Here is a 16,602-nt window from a genome sequence, read left to right as displayed (position 1 = left end):
CGAATTTTGAGGGCACACAATTACTTAGTCCATAGCATTCTGCCCCTGGTCCCTCAAATTTCACATCCTTATTGCATGTAAAATACATTCATTCCATCCCAACTGCCTCAATGGTCTTTACTCATTCCAGCCTCAACTCTAGAGTCTAAAGTCCAAAATCTCATATAATTATCATCTAAACCAGGTAGATACATGTGGTCTTCTTACAAGGCAGAAGTCTCTGCAATGTCGTGAAGAAAGGGAAGAGTGCTAGCTAGCCTCTCAAAGGGAAGAGTGACTAGTTCTGCAGAACTAGAAGTTTCAGGGGAATCCAGGCACTCGAGGATTTACGAGCATCTATCCCGATAGTTATGCTCCAAGTATAAGGATCTCACTCCTTTGCAATCGAGGTCCTGACTTTGGCACACCAGATTTTTAAATGAAGATTCAACCACCTCTGGAGCTCTGCCACTCTCATAAATAAGACCTGAGCAGGACCTTCATCTTTTCCTACCTTCTGACTGCAGGAGTTAAGAGTCTAAATGCTGTATTAATGGCTCTTTGTCCTTCATGCTTTGTCTTATGTAGGAGTTATTACCATCAGCCTTTGATTGTCTTTCTTCAATGCACTGATGATCGCCAGCAATAGCCATCCTATTTAATCTAATCATTACCCTCTCCATACCCATCACATACATGATATAGAGTGCACACAAGCTCATCCCTTTCCACTAGTATTCCAGCCCAGTTCACCACCAGTGAAGGCTGAACGTTTCTGCCACAGCCACATGTCATGATCTGGGCTTCACCTTCCACAGGTAATGACATTTATTGCTAGCCAGTCACTGGGTAATCCAGTTTGAAATCCCCATAGGAAGCTGAAGAGTCAGCTTCCTATACCAACATCTGGTACCAACTGTCTTAAATATGATTCCCAGGAAACAGATGCTGAGTCTCCAAAGTTTGCATGCAAGTGGTTTATAAAAGAGGAAGCGAGGAGAGAAGCAGGATTGGGCAGATAGCGAAATTGAACTGTCATAAACTTTCAAGAGAGGATTCAACTGGGTGTTATGGGAGCTCTGGGGCTGGGAAGGCCCTGCCTTGTTTCAGTTAAGGCAAAGAAGTCGAGCCACTTTACTCCTCCATGAAATCATTGGGTACAGGCTGCCCTCAGGAAGCAGGCATAAACCTAGACAGAGCAGCTTCCTGCTGCTAAGGGCAGTTCCTGGAGACGCACTGAGCTGTGAGCAGTCAGCAGACAAAATGATCAGCAGCTGTGAGAAAGAATGCCTACTTCCTGAACCAGGAGAGTTCTCAACTTACTTTAGGAACTTTCCTTTAGATTCGATATTGATTAGTTGTTTTGCTAATAATTTAGCTACCTCAGTCAACTCCAAGTCTCTTGTCTATAACCCATGTCACTCCTTTGCCCCCAAACTATCCTGACACACAATGAAATACAAGCTTGTTTTGATCCCCCCCTGCCCTCTCTGGACAAAACGGATATAAAGGAAATGCCAAAGTTACTCCTTATTTAGCTCCACTAAAGAATGGACCATCTGTTCCGTTCAGTTTTGTGTTTGAAAGACAGTGTTATGAGTCTTCAAGTTCAAGATTTATGTCATTCAAGGAAAAAAAAAGATTTTGGAGGAAAGACATTACTTCTCAAAATCATGAAGACATTAGTGACTGGTCATTTAGAAGGCCAGGTCACAGTAAAATTTCCCAATTTGAATCAATAAATATTTACTTACTGGCCACAATGCATAGGATATTATGGTGAGACAGACACCACATGACAGGACAATAGGTCTTTTCTTTAACAAACCTCATTACATAGAAAGAAACCTCATTACATAGAAGGAAAACATTAATTTATTTGATCAAATTGTGTTGACTAATGTCGAAATACCAGTCACCGTCTAGACAATTTAGGTGATACAGAAGTAAACAACACATGACCCCTGAGTCTAAGTTTGCAGTCAATTGGGATAGCCAGAAAAATATAAAATTAGCTGTATTATATGAGACAGGGAAGTGGGCAGCATAGAAAATGTTGCAGTAGCGTATTGAGCAGAGGTGAGGGGGTGTGCAAATTTGTTTGAAATTGGAAGTCTTTTGTGACATACTACATAGCTGTTATCAGCACCTACCAGATACATTTTAGATAATAGTTATAGATATAGACACACACAGAGACCTAAGAATGCAACAGATAATGCAGCTGATCACACAGGCAAATGGCTAAGCAGCTCATGGAGACTGCAATTAATATCAGAAACTTAGTGAATTTGCCCGAAAGGAACCCAAGAGGGTAGTGGGAAAAATAGTGCTTTTTTCTAAATGAAATATAACTTTTATCTTTAATATTTCTGCATGTATTTGTTTGGACTCTCCAAATAAATATGTGGCATTTTATATAGGTGATTGACAATAGGTGAACCAGAGAATCAATTTCCTACATCCAACGAAGCATCAATTTGTATAACAAAGAGAGAAAAATACAAAACAGCCAAAAGTTGAATGGAAAAATGAACCTTTTACTGTACTCCAAAGATGGCAATATATGAACTTGAAAACCACACAGAAAAACTATTGCCAGAGAAATCTCAGCCAAGTCAAAGTCTGAAAAAGTCATATCCAGGGACTGATAATAAGTGACTTATCTTGGATTTCATTTGCTTATTGGCTAATTGTACATTCCTTCTCCACAAGTATCTGTCAGTTCAGCAGAGGGCAGATTATATATGTTACAAATAATAAAGTGTGACTTAGTAAGGATCAAACAGATAAATCTGTGAAAAAATATGAACTTTCATGACATCCCTAAAATGTTGTTTTCATGGCTAGACAGCCCTTCAAATGGCAAATCTGGGAATACGTTCCTATTATCAATTGACTCTAAAGTCAGCGTTTCTTTCTCTTTTATTTCCCTGAACTTTTACTGAGTTTCCTATCATTTAATAGGTCCAGTCTTGTCTTGCCTGAATAATCAAGACCTCCTTCAAACATCAGATATGTTTTAGTTCTTGGGATAAATGAAGGGTTCATGAGCATCCATCCTATGTACATAATTTTAAACTAATATATAGATTACATATACTGTTATTTTTTTACTCAAGAATAGTGGAAAATTTAATAAAAAGGATTAACTTTTAAAGGCAATTGACAAGCATAAAATTAATTGAATTTGCTCCTGTGACTTTTGGTCTTCTAACCAAATTTACCCATATCCAAAGTTTTCTAGCCACATTTTTCTCTTCTAATGTATTGAAACATCCAGAGATTCCATTATAGCCCCAAGCTTGCGAGGAAATGTCTGAGCTGCCAGCCTAGCTGAAAAATACAACAGAGCACAAATTGTACTTCTCACTGACAGCACCTCAGTTCCTGAGAAAAATTTTAAATGTATGTATAAACCTGTTTATTCAAGGATAAATGCCAAGGAAGAAAAGTAGTTAGCCCTCAGCTCATTTTTGACATTTCTGGAGAAAAGGATGTTTATCACTGATTTTAGATTTTGTATGTTGATTGTAACTTTCATAACACGACTCTTTAAAAATTCTGCAAATTAGCAAAACTTCTCGAATTAATCCCAAATTTGAATACCATATAGCCTTCATTTGAATGTTCTGATTATACTCAACAAATCTTAAACAGGACCTCAGCTCTAGCTTGAATGTAACAAAAGTTTTATAATAATTATGACTTGAAATTTTAACTATAATGCAAGACCTGAGTTAAAAAGACAAGCAAAGGTCTATTTATTCTTTCCTATACCCACTCACTCTTGCTGAATTCCGAGGAATACATTCACTCCAATATCATCTAGTGGGGCATCTAATTTCATGCCCACAATTTTGCTTTAAATTTATCACTTAAAAATCTAAATGCTATGGAAGTTGATTTTCACTGTTCTTTTATTATCGAAGAGAAATAACTTCATTCTAAAGTTGATCTAGACTCTCTAGAAAAGGGTCTTCTTCTTCAGGTCAACCCTTTATCCACAATCCTTAGGGAGGGCCCAGCAGGCATGGAACAAATATTTCCTAAATGAACAGATGCATAAATTTGGTTGTCACTATTAAAGAGTGATCAAAAGCCCATGTTGCCTAAAAAGAAAGAACAAAAATGCACAAATGTTTCACATTTACATCAAAATTACAAAACTTATTGCTCTTAAGCATTAAGAAATAATGATCTGGTTATTTTGATAAGAGGTAGTTAGCGTTGTTCTATGATAATCCTTGGTTGGAGAGTGGGAGTGTGACCAGTGGGGACAGACTATTTTCCCAAAAGCAGTAAAATTAACATTCATTCTCACAATAAGCTTTTTCCCAGAAGTTTCCAACAACAGAGATGATAGTTGCCTAGGGAGACAGGTCTTCATAATAAATTATGAGTCGTTCTCTCAAAGAGCAAACAGTCATGGTAGGTGCAAGGATGGGTATTGGTAGGAAGGGCTGGGCTGGGAAATGGTCAAGCTCAGTGGCCCCTTATGAACTCTGCTTCCTCTTTTGAATTCTCAGTTCTAGCCACAGTTTCTACCACCTCCAGTAACTTCTTCCTTAGAATAATTGTCTATACAAAACCTGTGCTCATTGTTAACCAAATGTCAGCCAAGAATTTATTAAGTACCCACTGGTCAGCACCTTTAATCTACTAACTTTAGACCCTGATTACTCATTGCTTTAATGCCTAATGAAAATTTGAGAGTGGTCTTCACTCAGTGATCTCTTCATTACCTTAAATCCACATTATCTGAAAATCTAGCTCTATGTAAAGGAGATAAAGACACAAATTATAAGTTAAGATTTTCCAGGGTAATGGAAAAAAAAAAGAAAGAAAAAAAAGAAAAAAAAAACCTGAATTAAGGTAGAGCATGACATATCACTATCCATAGCTATGGTTATCCAAAAAGAGTTGTGTATATAAATCAGCCAAGTCTTGAAGTTGCTACAAGCTGGTCTGGGACCCACAGCAATTTCACAGGATATCAAAATCAAACAAGGCCACTTTGTAACTGTGATGAGTCAAGAAAAAAACACGGGCCCTCCATATTGATGTCTGAACACAGACAAAACATGAACGTTGTGCAAACCACAAAAAAAAAAGACCAAGCTTCTCCTATGTCACCTGTCTTCTTTTATTAATTACAGTTCAAGTCTCAGTCCAGTCGTCCTTTCTTCTAGATAAAGTTCATTAAGATACCCATAGAGGAAAGCTCTGCTTCTTTAAACCCTCCCCAAATCACCTAACCAAGCTCTGATCTTTCTAATACCTTCTTACTGAGACACCCCACAGTTTCCCATGGTCTGTGTTCTCCCTCACTGCGGTTAGTAATAAACCAGTGTGTTCAACGGCAGGCGTCTTTTAGCTGGAGGGCATTGACGCAACAATCACCCATCCAGCTCACCACCTTTTTTTGTTTTTTCTTTGCATGCAGGTGAAATGCTATTTTTAACATGCTAACAGTAGAAAAGGTATACTGTTTTCACATTGAAACCCAGATACAAAACTTCTTAAACACACAAATTGGTGTATGCTGCACAAGCAAGAGGTAAAATGAAAACAGAAAACTAAATAATATTAGGAAGAGAAATGTCCACCTTTACTCTGCCATTTCAAATACAGATCTAATGGGAGGCACATCCATAGCCATCCATCATGACTGTTTACTTCTACGGTTTTACTCTCAGTGTGCCTGCTGGATTTTTAAAAAATGAATTACAGTTTTACTCTGAAAAATTATCCTTTACTAAAGAAACTTTATTATCATGCTTGTGATATATATTTTGTTATTTTTCCTGGAGAGCAGAAAATAATTATTACATATTCTTTAATATAGAATGACTTATTTCTTCATTTCACTAACCAAACTATTTTGGATTGAAAGAATTATTCTGCATATTGATATACCAGCCTCTAATAATTGTGATGTTTATGCTGAACCAATTGATCAATTTACATATTTATCCTTTCATAATTTTTGTTTGCTTCGGAATTTACCAGTATGACTTCCAACTTGGTTCATTATACATATCTTATAAATTGTTGCTCCATTGTGTGAATCTCAAATAAGATTCAAAGGAAAAAATACTATTTTTCATACCTAAGAGGGTTTGTTTTTCTGCCTGTCCATATATTCCTAACTAAGCTTAGTGGGCCTGGTAACAAACCCTCATAAAGTTTCTCACATAGTCGTATGTTGAAATATGATACTAAACTAACAGTCATGTGTTTAGGTTAACTGACAAATTCACCACTCACCTTGCTTACATACAATACCCCATCAACAAATATCATTCTCAAGTCAATAAAGTTGATCCTTGAAACTTTGCAATTGATGCATTTGAAACAGAACCACAGATTTTGACACTGTCCAGAATACAGCAAGACATAGCAAAATATTAGGAACTTAAATTTCAACCATAGCCACTCTATAAGGCTGCAAAAAAAAAAAAAAAAAAAGTATTCGGAATCTGAGATTGTAATAGTTTCCAAGAATTATTTTTGATGTAATTGGATGGTTTGCAGTTTCAGTGAGTTTGCATGCATAAGGGGAACAGCGGAATTAGTAGTCTTTCTAAAAAATCCTAGTATGTATTGTCTTGAATAAGGGAAGACTTTTAACCATTTGGTAACAGGGATCCTATAAAATATTTTTTTTAATTATCAAGGATTACAAATAACTCTTGAAGATATATGTATCAATATTTATTTCATTAAGTATTAAACTGAGAATTTTTAGGTATGTTATTAATTCATTTAAAAAATAATAATCTTATTATATGTTAACAAAAATAACAAAGAACTATGTACTCCAAAACAAAGTATATAATGGGATGAATAGTATATTTTTGCATTTTTGCAAATCTTTTTAATGCCTGGCAGCCCACCTGTAGCAATATGTGGCTTTGGCTGAAATAAATGAAGAAATGCATAGATGTAAGTTGTCAGAGGGAGAATTACATTAATGGTGTTTTCACAGAATTGTGGATATTCTTTTTGTTACCACACTAAAATTCACAATGACTAGTTGCAATATAGAATATGAAATCATATCAATTAACTTTTTGTACTCTGCTATATTGTTGTCTGTTTGTGGTTTCCAGGTAGTTTTTGTTTTTGTACTTTAAATAGATCTTTCACCCATTGCAAGTTTTGCTAATTTCATGTATTAGTCATTTGGAAATATCAGTTCCCTAGTTATGTAGATCATCCACATATTAACACCTTTTATTATGCAATATCAAAAACTGTGTCTGTCAACATCATTGGTGATCCCATCAGAAAAGTCCTTAAGGTTTGGGAAATCGGTATTGGTAAATACACATTTTTCAAAATTCTAAATATCCCTTGAAAGTCTAAGTTTTATCATTGGCCTCAAATACTACCAGTCACTTTCCTTGAGGTGATAGTCTCATCTTGTTCATTTATGAGGCAATGTCTGTCAGATACTCAGGTCTGAATAACCATTGTTTGTTGGTAAGCTGTTTTTTCAAGTGAAAAATCTATTCCATAAGATGACAGATCAGCTTAAAACTCAAACAATCACACAAGTGCTGTATCTGGAGACAACTATGGCACTTCAGTAAGAAGTAGAAGTGTTTAATGTGTCTTTTCCATGTCATCATCCTGAACATTAACAGAAGTACTTGATAGAGAAGATACAATTTAAAATTCTGCCACATGAGATCTTCCTCTAGTGCCATAGACCGCATTTTCTATTGCCTCTGTTTTTCTATTGCATATTGCCCAGGCCTCTATTGTATAATTTACCAAGTATATATAATATGGTAATCACATAGGTGTGTCCCTTCCGCATAAAATGCTGGTATATACACACAATGGAATACTATTCTGCCATAAGAAAAGATGAGATAGTACCATTTGTGACAACATAGATGGATAGTGAGATTATTATGCTGAGCAAAATAAGTCAGACAGAAAAAGTTGAGAACCATATGGTTTCACTAATTTGTGGTATATAAAACTGAAAACAACAAAGGAACAAGACAAACAAATGAAGAAACAAAAACTCATAGATGCAGACAATAGTTTAGTGGTTACCAGAGGGTAAGGGGGGAGGAAGGTGGTAAATGAGGGTAAGAGAATATATGGTGATGGAAGGAGAACTGATTCTGGGTGGTGAACATATGTGATATATAGATGATGTAATACAGAATTGTACACCTGAAACCTATGTAACTTTACTAACCATTGTCACCCCAATAAACTTGAATTTAAAAACAATAAATAAAACGCTAAATTTCTCAAGGTTTTTGATAATCATATCTTTTTATAATCAGACTTACTAAATCCTTTGGCCGATAGTAGGGAAATAAGTGGAAAATAAAAGAATAATTATGCTTCCTATAACAGGTTTCTTAAGTACCATGCAGTGAACAATGAAGATTCTTCTTAAAATCTATGGAAAACAGTATGGGAGTTCATCAAAAAAAGTAAAAATAGAACTACTCTATGATCCAGCACTTCCATGTCTGGGTATATTTCCAAAAGAATTGAATTTAGGAACTCAAAGAAATATCTGCACTCCCACCTTCATTTCAGCATTATTCATAACAGCCAAGATATGGAAACAACCCAGATATCTATCAACAGATGCATGGATAAAGAAAATGTTATATACATACAACAGAACATTATTCAGCCTTATATAAGAAGGAAACCCTACCATTTGCGACCACATGGGTGAACCCAGAGGACATTAAGCTAAGTGAAAGAGACTAGTCACCAAGAGACAACATCTGCATGATTTCAGTTATATGTGGAATCTGAAACAGTCAAACGCACAGAAGCAGAGAGTAGAATGGTAGTTGCCAGGGCTGGGGGAGGGGGAAATGGAAAGCATATAAAGTTTCAGTTATGCAAAATGAGAAAGTTCTAGAGATCTGCTTTACCACATAGTGGGTAGAGTTAATAATATGGTATTTTAACCTTAAAAATTTGTTAAGAGGGTTCCACTTAAGCTTTCTTACCACAAGAAAAAAAGACAAAAAATATATGTGGAATTACTCTTACCATGATATTAAATAATATGGTGTATATAAGTTTTAAAAAGAAAGAGAAAAATCATAAAATCCACCAGACAAAAAAGACTTTTCCTGCTATCTGAATATTAGCAGACTTTTTCTTAGTAACAAAGATGCCAGAAAAGCATATAGTATTATCTTTAAAATATTCTGAGAGAGCTATCCTACTAATCAAAAATTTTATACCCAGACAAATTATAATTTAATAGTGAGGGTATAATAAATATTTTCAAATATCTAGTGACAAATTACATTAGTATTTACCAGCAAATGCTCTTCTAGACGTATGTAAGTCTCATATAGTCCCATTTTACTGATGAATAAACTGAGGCACAAATGGATTAAATAACTTTCCAAAGATAGTATAGCTATTAAGTGGCAAAACAAAATGTTAAAGGCTCATATTTTCTAGATACAGAGTATTTAACATAATTCCAGAGGATCTATTAAAGAACATTTACCAACAATAAGAAAAGTCAACTTGGAGGGAAGGTATCAAATGCAGGCTGTCTTTGTAGAATGTTTCCATCTAACATATCATCTCGCTGATAAAAATCTTTGTAATTGAACACTATGTTTTATGTCTCATTTCAATGAAATATACTGTATATTTCCCACTGAGCCTCTTCAGTTCTTGCCTCTATCATATGATACACGAAAACCTATGAAAAGAGAGCTGTGGAAAATGATAAGCAAAACCTAGTCTTTTGAAGACATAAATAACTACATCTGGGCTCCCATCTGGCCAGTCTCTGCTGAGAGACACACTCAAAGAAAACAGAGATCTTATTCCAGGAACTCTGAGGCATATTGTTCATTTATATTGTGGGCTTTTCTTTAAAAGTCCAGACCAAGTGTTTTACCTATCTGAACAGACAAAAATATTTTCAGAAATCTTCTCATTTCTATTTTATAGAGAGAAGAAAGATTTAAACTCATGTAAAGAAGGGAACAGACATACAAGACCACACAAAACAAGATACCAAGACAGAGAAATCCTGGGCCCTGATGCTTTTCCAGTTCTCAGAACCAGCCCTTCATGTCACCCGGCTGCACTCATTACCGTCAGGATCCTGGGGAAGTACAGATTGGATGATTTAATAATTCATTTAACAAAAATGACTTTGAGTGTAGCCAAACAAATGTACAGTGGCTGAAGGAATAAATGAAGGTGAGTAGACTTTTGTAAAACTTAGAAAATGGTTGTATGTACTATGAAAGACCCAGTAAAAAGAAATCCTGGTGGTGCAGGAAAACAGCGATAACCAAAGGAGGAAAGTCCTTGAGAAACCAGAAAACAAGGATCTCAGTCTTTCAGGAAGGACTTGCCCCTAGTAAAAGAAGTCACTTGTGATGAAAAGAGAAGATGAGAGGAAAAAAAGAGAGGATGGGTGCACAAGTACGACACACAGGTGTATTTTGATCTGACCTGGGGGAATGAAGGAGCTGGTAACATCTATGTTCTCAATGAAATATAACTGACTGTGAGATGGGAGCAGCATGGATGGATGGGATGCTAGGAGAGGGAGAAAAATGAGTATAATAGTCATGCTCCACATACGATGTGAGCTAGTAAATTTACTATAAAAAGTAGATGGCTACTGTCTTCTTGGGGATCATAAACATATAGTGATAAAATCCATAAACATACTGCACTTTTCTCTAGAAATTCTTAACTACCAATTTAGGTATGAAGCCGACAAACTGGATTCACCCCGTTTTGTGCAGTTGTGGGGAAAAAATGGGCAAGAAACTGAAGAACATGTGAACGTATGATTGTAATGAGGTACTATGGCCTCTAAGCTGAAGAAAGAGAAAAATGAAGGTAGAAAAACAGACACATTGTGGATCAGTGAATGGAAGATGTTGGTGAGATAGAGTTGTGTCTCCATGGAGGTATTGGGGCAAGTGAGGAGGGTATTGTTCAGATGGTTAGAAAGCGGACTATGAGCATCAATCCAGGAATTCTATCAAGTTCTCCTGACTACAAACTCATGTTGAACTTGCTCTCGGCACCTTGCACTCTGGCCCAGGAATTTGATTTCCAGCTTCCAATAATTTCTTTTTTTTGGTTTTAGAGTGCTTAGCCTTCCCTATATATGCATACACAGAATTCACTCTAATTAGCTCTAAAAGGACAGAGAATAATAATAATAATAATAATAATAATAATAAATTAATAAAAGATACTGAGAACTCACAGAACTGATGGATGGTTGAGAGAAAAGTTCTAGGATGAACTTCCAGTAACAACTCTGAGAACACACCACAGGTGAAGACAGAGACACTGTCATGCCACAAAACCGCAGCTGATGCCACTGTCAGGTAACTGCCACCACCACCCCAAACACCTGGTTCAGCAAACGGGATGTGCCTCATTCTACTACCTGTTTCCTCAGGTAGCTCATTTTTTCATTCAAAGCCCACCACGTCGGGATTTGATTGGTAGAAAATAAGTTTCTTGTCTTTCTTCTCTAGACCGCGAAAGCTAGAAAGCAGTACTTTAGGATTGACAGTGCAGAAACTACCAAAATGTGAAAAGGATTTCTAAAAGTCTCTGGGAAAACTTACAAAGGCTCAATGGGAATAGCCTGGATTAATACTTCTAATACTAAAATGTCTGATTTTCCATATTGCTAAATACTTTGATCCATAAATTATTTATATGGAACTAAGTACGAAAGAGTGTTCAGTAATGAGAAACTTTGGTGATGAACTTACAAAAAAGGGAAAGAGAGACTAATAATGTGTTATTCTGACCGTCCAGCCACTCAGACTAGGTGTATAGATCTTTTTTTTCAAGTCATGACTTTGCCAGAAAACTTCTAAAAACTGTTTTACTACTGTCAGCAGCCTAGTTATCTAATAATTTCAGTAGTTTAAAATATTTCAGTTTGAATTTGGTAGAAGTGCTATGGCATACTTGCTGTGACAGAATCTGTAGGCTCTAGAAAGCATGATACCAAATCAGGATACTACCCTCAAAAAAATATTGAGTTACAAATTCTAAAGCCAGGCACTAAGTGAAAAAAAAAAAAAAAAAAAGGTTTGAAGTCTTTACATTTTACAAATGTTTTTTTTGTCTCACTTACCAAATACCTGAAGTAAAAGCATGTTTTTAGCCTAAATTTTTACCATAATTATCTCAATTCTGGATTACATTGCCATTGCATAACTGTTAATACATTACCGAGGAGAAGTTGGAAAAACACTTCTAGTAAAACATTTCTTTACACAAGATAGTAAAACCCTATAATTTTCAGTGAGATGATTACATCAAGTCCTACCTATAATTTTATTTAATTGTACGTTTTTACTACATGTTCTCAACCTAGATCCCTTTCTTTTTTTCCATTCTTGTCTCAAAAGGAAGACATTGAAACTATCTTCAAAGCAAAATGTTCAAAGATATTTACGTAGTTAACTCTTCTCAATTTGTCTCTAAGATTACAGTATTTAAAAGAATCAGCTGAGAAGTTAAAACTCACTCTTCTAACTATCTTCCGCACATACAAGTACAGAGATCACAAAACAGTGACTATGAAAGTAATTACTCATGGGTACTTACTTCTAAGTAAAACTAATAAGAAGACTACATAATCATCGGAAATAAAAGGCTATATGACAACACATGCAAATATAACTTCACAGATTATCATTAACACATGTAATTGGCAATAATAATGGACTTAAGCATTAAAATTCCATGAGGAAACTTGTAGAGGAAGGGAGTGTGATGGTTAAGAATGTGAATTCTAGAGCAGGATTTCCTGAGTTCATTTCAGCTCTGCCCACCCTGGGTATGTGAGTCATTGGGTTCTTTAACACCTCTGACCTCTGTCTCCTTGACTATAAAGTAAAAATAATATTAATACCTACCAGATAGGACGGTTGTGATGCTTACATGAGAAATTACAGATAAAGGACAAAAAGCAGTGCCTGGCGTGTCTTGAGTCCCCTTTGCAAGTTACCTTTTAAAATTATTAAATGTCTACATTGTAGAAATATTATTGACAATCTAGATGAAATTAATCAATGACCCACATACAGATGTTTCATTTATATCTTCTAGTCCAAATAAAGATAAAACTGTGTCTTCGGTGTATATTCAGTTAAAAACCTGAATGTTTTATTCATCCGACTCAAAAATTCTTGAGCATTTGCTGAAGTTTGGTTAATTACCTAGTTCAGAGGTTGGCACACTTTTCTGCAGAGGGCCAGTTAGTTAATCTTTTAGTCTTTGCAGTTCATACAGTTTCTGTCACAACTATTCCCCTCTGTCATTGTAGCGTGAAAGCATCCATAGACAACTCTCAAACCAATAGGCATGGCTGTGAGCCCATGAAACTTGACTCACAAAAACAGGCAGCAGGCCAGGTTTGTTCCGTGGGTGGAGTTCGCTGACCCCTGCTCTACATACATGATAAAATGAAAACAGAGCCCTCAAGTACTTTAACCCTAGGGCAATAGACTCAATTAAGCAACTTGAGTATCATGATTCCACTGTCTATGTATATGAGTCTAAACTCTGAATTCCTTTTTAAGTAAAACAACTATAAGCAGGAGAAAATTTAACGTTTCTTGTTAGGAGGTACAAAGAGGAGATGTGACCGTTTCTAACACTGAAGAACTATGGCTGACTCACCAGTTACATAAGATAAAAGTGATCAGAGGAGCTAAACTCATATATTTATCTTTCTGTTTTCCACGTGAAGATCAAACACCGTACACATGATTGAAGTACTATATTATTAATGTGTTATTAATTTGACAATGCTATAGCATCTAAGGTAATGCTTTGATAAAAATTCCTAATGATCAAGCATGGCCTTTATAGAAATGAAAGTCTATCTAGTGAAAGTGAGTTAGAATCCACAGCCAGCGGAGTGGTGTACATACCCACAAGGTCACTGTGATAAATACCGTGTTTCCCCAAAAGGAAGACCTAACCGGAAAACAAGCCCTAGCATGATTTTTCAGGGTGACATCCCCTTAACATAAGCCCAATGCATCTTTTGGAGGAAAAATTAATATAAGATCCGGTCTTATTTTCGGGGAAACACAGTACGTCTTTTATTCAGTGTGATTATGATTGTGATGTCTTTAAAAATAAAAACTGAAAAGGGAAATTGATGACATTCTAGAGGAATCTTAGTATGGGCAACATATGGTAATACGTATATCATCTGGGTCTTTTTCAAAGGTTTTTTTGTTTTGTATGAGGTTAGATTATCTAGGTAATTGCCCAAATTTTCCCACTTAATTTTACAGAGTGGGAAACAGTCTACATGTGTGAGGAAAATAAGCTACTGGACGGCTGGCTGCCATGTTAGGTTTGGTTTTCACTTTCTGAGGCACCTTCCCTGATTGTCCATATGCGGAAGGCACTGCCTTTGTGCACTGGATGGGAAACCAGAGCATATAGACGGTGCTTCCTAAAGCAGCATCATCCGTTCCATCACAGGCTCGGTCTGCACAGTAGAGCCCAGAATACTGAAATCGTCTAAGAAGATACTCACAGAACTCAGTCCTCTCATGTGTTCATCAGCAAATCCCCAGAGCTGTCGCTATTTGAGGAAGAGTGCCGATTCCTACGGCTTTTCTGTCCACACCAGAGAGGCTGATTATTATGCAGTGTGCAGACAGATAGCCATGGGTCTGGATGTTCAGGTCCAATGGCTTCACCCAGGGAGAACTGACATCAGTATCTGTTAGGCTCCCTCTTCTCCCAAGGTGAACACGTGCTCTCTCATCTTTCTTTGTGCTCATTCTGGATTCCAACCACCAGCACAGGTCTCTGTATTTCAGATTGGTGCCTACCTACCGTAGTCTCCACATTCCAGGGACCATTCCACAGACCAGACCAACCACACTTGAACTGTTGCAGGCTGACTATTGAACCCTGCCTAAGTCTTCCACGTTGCTAGGATACAACCAAAAGCCTGTTACACTTCCTCCTTCGCAGCGTGTTGCTGTTTCTTTTAACTTATCGGTCACTGGTAGCACTTTCTCTTTTCTTTTTTAATTTTTACCTCCATCCAAGCCAGGTCTAGTGCTAGAAGCGCTTGCATTTTTGTCTCCTGTTCAAGACAGAGCACTAACAAGTCGCAGATATTATATACATATACATTATATGTAACAAGTCCCAGATATTGTATACGTATATGATATATATAACAATCCCAAATATTACACACACACACACACACACACACACACACACACACACAAAGAGAGAGAGAAACCCAGACAGACAGAGAAGGAGAGATAATTATATATCTAGTAATATAAAGCAACTGCTTCAATTCGACTCTCTAATCTACTTTGCATTTATGAAACACAATACAAGACCAAAAATAAAAAGAGGGAGAAAATTAATTACTTTATTGCAGATACTATTACTGGAAATCCAGGAAAACTTGTCTACAATTGCACATAAAATTGAATAAAAGGTGTTTTTCCCTCACTCATTTTCTAGTTGTTGCCCATGTACACATTTAAAGAGTACATGTTATATTGATATTTAGATATATTTGAGAGTCTACCTTTTTGCACATTTCTCCAGTTTACTATTCTTTTTTTGTCTTATAACAATATCTAGCTCTGCTTTCAGGTCCACTGCTCAGCATGAGCTGCCATTTGTGGATCCCTCACCCTGTTCTATGCACATACAATAATGTTTACAACAAAGACACGTGTCAAAGAACGTTTTGTCATTTGGATTTAAAGAGTGGGAACTTATGGTTTATCTTTCTCGGGTTCTTGAATTCACACCTACAAATACAGCAAGAAACTACTTTAGGATTACTTACAATGCTTTCATTCCATATCCCACTTTGAGTATGTGAAATAATTCAAGCCAAAAGAAAAGGAAAAAAGAAAATTGTTCCACGTCAGAAATCAAAATATAACCCAAGTTACCACCACTACTGCACACACATAAAGTTATTACATTTTAAAGAATATTTTCCTTACTACTACACATTTAAGTTCAGTAAAATACACATATAAAGCCAATGCAGTTATGATTCACTTTGTAGATAACGAATAAAAGCTAGTCATGTGTGATCTAACCCAGTGGTGTTCCAAATGAGGTCCCTGGCCATAACTGGCCCATGAATTGTTACCTGTTCATAATGAATTAAGTATAGAAATTGAGAGTAAATGGAAACATTTATAGGAATTTGAAGACAAAATTTATGTCTTTTGAGTCTAACAAGGAAAATATGGGCTTGTATTTTATATGTTTTAAAATCTTTCACTTATCTGTAATGGATTAGGAGAAAGACCAAATGTGTCTTGCACCAGAGAAAGTTTGAGAAGCACCTCTGAACAATAGTCATTGGGCCTCGTATCTACACATCCTACACGTCTTTTAAAACCTGGGCTGCACTATCATAAAACAACCCATTATGGGGTCTGTATAAGTGTCCCCTGTATGTTGTACACCATGAAACCTGTTAGGCACATCTACAGCATGGTTGGGGAAGGAGAAAAAGATCAAAGCAACAGGAAAATCAGACCATTTACAATGAAGACCTAACAGTGGGAGTTAGAAGTTCTCTCA

At 36.2% G+C, this 16,602-nt stretch overlaps 1 long non-coding RNA gene across 1 annotated transcript in view; it reads left to right on the top strand.

Moving 5' to 3' along the window:
• LOC141570731 (uncharacterized) overlaps positions 1–12,984 on the top strand; it is a 504,906-nt gene extending 491,922 nt beyond the window's left edge. The window contains exon 5 of the long non-coding RNA XR_012495179.1: positions 9,952–12,984. This is a non-coding gene — a long non-coding RNA (uncharacterized LOC141570731). The remainder of the gene's footprint in view (positions 1–9,951) is intronic.
• The last annotated feature ends 3,618 nt before the right edge of the window (positions 12,985–16,602 follow it).

This window comes from Rhinolophus sinicus, linkage group LG03 (genome assembly GCF_036562045.2).
Source record: "Rhinolophus sinicus isolate RSC01 linkage group LG03, ASM3656204v1, whole genome shotgun sequence".
NCBI classification, from domain to species: Eukaryota; Metazoa; Chordata; class Mammalia; order Chiroptera; family Rhinolophidae; genus Rhinolophus; species Rhinolophus sinicus.
The sequence above is the reverse complement of the archived record's forward strand: the minus strand, read 5'-3'. Positions and strand labels throughout refer to the sequence as shown.